Source organism: Octopus bimaculoides, chromosome 2, assembly GCF_046866305.1.
Source record: "Octopus bimaculoides isolate indiv1 chromosome 2, ASM4686630v1, whole genome shotgun sequence".
Lineage (NCBI taxonomy): Eukaryota > Metazoa > Mollusca > Cephalopoda > Octopoda > Octopodidae > Octopus > Octopus bimaculoides.
In genome coordinates this window covers 68,485,506-68,491,761 of record NC_142929.1, presented here as the reverse complement: position 1 = coordinate 68,491,761, position 6,256 = coordinate 68,485,506, and positions in this window count along the sequence as shown.

The following is a 6,256-nucleotide window of genomic DNA, read 5'->3' as shown; positions in this document are numbered from 1 at the left end:
TTTCAGCATATAGAATAATATTCACATTTTCGGGGTCTAGTAATTCAATGACTGCTTTGAAGCTTCTTATGTATGTGCTGTAATAGTGCAAATCTTCTTGCAGGTTCTGCAGGATGACAACATCCAAATTAGCTGAGCAAATTAGCTGCGCAAACTTGGGTGAAGCATCACTTGGAAATAATAATTTAATAATATGATAAACCATGCCTTGGATCTTAAACGGGACACTAAATCCTGTTGCTCTAATCTCTTCGCAACCAATTGAAGCTAAGGTAAGCACATTATTATGTGCACGTATATTACTGAGAAAAGAATTTCCTGCTTGAGTGATATCGAAATATTTCAGTATATTTGATGGAGCAGGAGGTAATTGAGTGAGTTTCACTTTTCCCTGGAAACAGCAGAGAGTTTTGAGTTTATGAGGCCAATGATAAGCTTTTCAGTACGGACAAACAGATGAAAAAAGACTTCCTGCGTTATGTTGTGGCATTATATGAAGAATATTTTCTTCCTGGAAAGGTTCATCAGTAAGATTTTTTGCCAGACCTTCAATTGACCAGTTCATTTTTCTCTGAACGTTTGTTATATTTGTTGCAAGTTGTTGTTGATGTGCTAAGTAAACTACATTTGTAGGCATTTGCTGAGATGTTACTTGTCTTGTTTTCCATTTGTTTCTATCGTTGTTCACAAAAAAGTTCGTATTCCATGTTTTTGTATTTCGTATTTCATGTTGTTTTTGAATTTCATGTTGTTTACGTTCCATGACATCCTGTACCCATATATGCATATCTGTATCCATATATATGTAAGTATGTACAATTGATGAAAGCGTTCGAGCTTTTTGATGTCGCAACGGTACAAGTCCAAGTTTCACAACTTATAGGAGAGTGGTATGTAATCCTCATATTGCGAATAGATTATTCTACAAAAGAAACGCAAGTTGGTCTCTGTTTCGCTTCCTTTGTTTATTATTAGAGATCTACTCAACCATTTAGCCAATTAACTAATTGTTTGATTAATCCATCAATCAAATAGCTGGTTTATCAGAATCTTTTCGTGACCTCATAGATGACAACCCCGCGTTACTCAAGGGCTGTTGTCTCTAAACTTCTGTTATGAAGAAATTATACATTGACGAAAAAGTGTTGAAACTGCACAGTGTGAACAAACTTCAGTTCTATGCTTGACTTGAAATAGCATGAAAATATTAAAAATCAAAGTAATTCTGTCATTAATTGAAATATGTTTATAATTAACGATAATTGATAAATGGGAGGTAATTAACGCTTGGTTAGTACAGACAGAGGTAAAATGAAATACATGCAATAAAAGTTGCTTTCGTGGTTATATAATCTTTAATAAACATGAATGTGTGAAGAAACTGTTGGCTAAATATAGTAATCTATCTTTAAAAAAAATACACACATGTAATAATATATTACTTTATATATAAAATAATTTAATATGTATTTACACATATACGAACTGCATCCACACGTATGCTCAAACAAACAACACATGCACGCAGACACACACCAAAACACACACAAACACTCTCATATATATATGCACACACACACACACACAGATATATATATATATATATATATATATATATATATATATATATATATATATATATATATATGTATATATATATATATAAATGAAATAAAATATATATATATATATATATATATATATATATATATACATATATATATATATATATATATATATATATATATATATATATATATATATATATATATATATATACATACACACATATACACGGACACACATATATGCACATACGCACATACATATATGTATGTGCGCAATTCGGTCTCTGAGAACGAATTAACTCGTATATCAAAGCATTACTGTAAATATTTATGTATGTATATATATATTATTTGTGGCACTTACCAAACTAAATCAAGCTGATAAGTGCTACGTACGAAACTCTCTTCCCTTCAGTCACATTAAAGGATGAAATAAGTATATAAATGAAATAAAATATATATATATATATATATATATATATATATATATATATATATATATATATATATATATATATATATATATACATATATATATATATATATATATATATATATATATATATATATATATATACATACACACATATACACGGACACACATATATGCACATACGCACATACATATATGTATGTGCGCAATTCGGTCTCTGAGAACGAATTAACTCGTATATCAAAGCATTACTGTAAATATTTATGTATGTATATATATATTATTTGTGGCACTTACCAAACTAAATCAAGCTGATAAGTGCTACGTACGAAACTCTCTTCCCTTCAGTCACATTAAAGGATGAAATAAGTATATTCATGTGTGAGCGTAACTATGTGTACGTACATATTAATTGTATTTATGTGTATGTATGTATATATATACACACACACACACACACACACACTAGCAGAGATACCCGGTTTGCCCATGTCAAATGGCATTGAAGAATTACACTTTTCTTTTATATTTTCTCTAATGAACTAGAATACCTATGATTCGAATTTCAGCAAAATTGGAGGTTAAGAATTTTAATGAGGGTTCTTTCTCTCTTTACACACTCAAACAAAAATTCTAATCATGCTATATTTATCCCATAATACTCGTCTTTATGCCCAGATTCCAAAATCCAAATCTTGTAAAATTTATTCAAAGGTTTTGCTCCTGAAAAATGGAGCAGATGGAGTACATGGAGCTCTAACATGCGAGAGTTGAGGTCCCTATTAGGTGGGGTCTTAAAGTAAACCAGAGAAAAGTTGAATTGTTGGGGATTTATTTTAACATGTGTCATATCTATTGTTTAAATTTCTATGAAATTGAAAATATATTAATGTTCACTGGGTTTGTAAAAGAGAGCAAATCTAGAGGAAACCAAAAGACGAATGATCACAATAAGCAGTCAGCTAACCTACCCTAGTCGTTACCACTTCCTAATGTAAGATTCCTCACAATACAGGTAACCGGCACAGTAATAAGATGTATTACGGATCTATAGCAACTGAAAGGGTATGACCCAACTCAAATAAGCATTAACAACTGTGTGACGTGAGGGCTAAGGGGAAATGAAAGTGTCACCTCTGGAGTTTGCCAATGATCACTATGCCGATGGGTAACTGAACAGAATAGATTTGCAATCTATAAATGTCTTTGAATGACCAGTCACTTATCTGGAAAGGCCTTGAAATCAATGTTACCATCTGGGAACTATCTCTGACTCAGTGGTAATAAAAGGACTCAAAAGAAGTCTACAACCAAATAACTTTACTCGAAGCGGAGAGCTTCGGCCTTGTAGAGGTCCGCGCGCCATACCACCACGGCTCCACCCTTATCGGCGTGTTTTATAATGATGTCAGTGCGGCGTCGGAGAGATCGAAGGGCCGAGAGTTCGGCTGGGGAGATGTTGAGTCGAAAAGGACGCCTGGAAAAGTTAAACCGGTCCACAGCGCGCTGGCAGGCGCCCGCAAAAAGATCAACTGCTTGGAACTGGCCAGGAGCAGGCGTCTACTGGGATAGTCGGCGGCCCAGGTCAGTGAAGCAGTCCTCTTCGTTAGATGCGGGTGGAGTGTCGCGGAAAAGCGCACACAACCTCACGCGGCGCACAAAGCTGTGGATATCAGCACGAGGCCGAAATTCGTTGCAAGATGGAGTAAGGGGATGAAACGCAGACCCCTATTGATGGTGGAGCGCTCCGCCTCAGAGAGGAGAAGATCTGGGGGAATGGTAACAACAGACTGAAATGGAGAAGGGGTGGATGGAATAGAAGTAGGAGGGGATGGGGTAGGTTAGGAGGGGTGGTGGGGATGGTGGAAGGCTGGGATGGAGGGGATGGGGTGTGTGTGAGAGGGGGATTTGGAGGGACAGGGCGGTTGGGTGTGGATGGGGGGAGCATTTCAGGGAGGGAGAAGGGTAGCGGAGGGGTTGAGGTAGTGGCAACGGGTGTGATAGAATAGTGGAGTGAGTGAAGTTTGCGAAGTTTAGTGTCGGCAAGAAATTCATGAAAGAGATGATTTATATAAATATATATATACACACACACACACACACACACACATATATATATATATATATATATATATATATATATTATATCAATTACTTCAGTCGACTGGAGTGATAAAGATAGAATGAGGCATATCACCTCTGGACGAAACAGCTGTAAGATTTTATCCCATTTTCTTTTACTATATGTCATTTTTATAATTAATGATATGACATAATATTCACATGTGTTTGTATATTGTTATTATTATCTTTTTAGTAAACAAATAAACAAGTAAATTGACATAATACAATGTCTGCAAGTTGATGAATACCACCTATTAATCCCCTCCATTTTCTTATTGCTATATAGATTAATGGTAAAATAACTTTTTACCCGCACCCATTTATTGCATTTGGCAATGTAATTGCCATGCAATGAAAAAACACTAGTGCAATGATAATTGGGTATTCTTCAAGCAGTATATTGGATAGATATTATCCTTTAGTGGGTTGTATTCACAACTCCTAACTTTCTTAGATATATATATATATATAACTGTACACACCTAAAGTAAACACATATGCAAAAGCAACACGCATGTTTTCGTATGTTTTCTGCATGTATATATGTGTGTGACTGTGCATGTTTTTCCTTGTAGTATGTGTGTGTGTATGTGTGTGTGTGTGTGTGTGTGTGTGTGTGTGTGTGTGTGTGTGTGTGTGTGTGTGTGTGGTTATATTTAATTTAACGAAGAGCTTTTCTGAAGTATGTTTTTTTTTATTCATACTTCATCCATCCATATATTTATTATTGATTATATAAGCACTGAACAAACTTTTATTGTATTTATTTCATTTTACTTCTTTGAGTAGAAGCTAAGCGTTAATTGCTTCCCATTTATTAATTATCATTAATTATATAAACATATTTCATTTAATGCTTTTTCATATTTTCACATCATTTTAACGAAGCGCTAAAATTTGAAGTTTATTCACCATGTTAATTTCAATACCTTTTACTAATATATTCATATTGTTAGCTATATTGGAATCTTCGAGTAATCTCGTTCGGCTGTAATTTAATAAACTGCATTTTCCATAACGGAATTCTTTTACATGTACGTTTTTGCTTGGGATTAATATCTGATAACAACTTCTCTATAATAGAGACCACTGCTTCTTCTACAAATTCATCCAGATTTTAGATAAGCATTTTGAAAGATTCCCATCGAGCCAGCATATATTTATGTGTGTTTATCTATCTATCTATCTATCTCTCTCTCTCTCTCTCTCTCTCTCTCTCTCTCTCTCTATATATATATATATATATATATATATATATATATATATATATATATATATATATATATATATATGTATGTATGTATGTATGTATGTATGTATGTATAAATATATAATTTTAAAAAATAAATCTAAAAATAGAAATAGACATTTTCTACAAAACCACAGACGCCAAACAATATTTATTATTTAATTCATGCCACCCAAGACACACCGAAACAAACATCCTCTTCAACCTTACAAGAAGGATATGCACAGCAGTGTCAGAAAAAAATAACAGAAACCTTAGACTGCAAGAATTTAAAAACACCCGGATTGACAGTTCACCTCATAGAGGATGGAATCAGACGTGCAACACAAATCGACATAGAAACCTTAAGAAAAGTTCAACACTGCAACACACCTTCCCCGAAGATACTGCCGTACATATCCACATACAACCCCAGAAACAAAGAAGCCGTCACCATCATCACCCAAAATTTACCAATGCTACATAAGGATCCCAAATTAAAGGAAATTTTACACATGAGATCATTAAAAGCCACAAACAACCAAAATCACTAAAAATGATCCTCACAAAGGCAAAATTATTTTCTAAAATAACGGACGCAAAAGTGAAGAAATGTGGTCGACGAAATTGCGCAACATGCCCAAACATTCTAGAAGAATCAGAAGAATCAAAGCCCTCAATAGAAAACAGGTAGGGCTGCTCTGGGTCAAGAGGTTGGCTACTGGAAGACCCTATGTCTGGCAACAGGACTCTGCACCATGCCACACAAGCAGGAGAACTCAGTCATGGCTGTCAGACAATTTCTACGACCACACCACCCCTAACATCTAACCACCTAACTCCCCAGACTGCAATCCACTTTATGTGTGGAGCGCAGTTGAGCGAAAGGCCAACAATACTCCT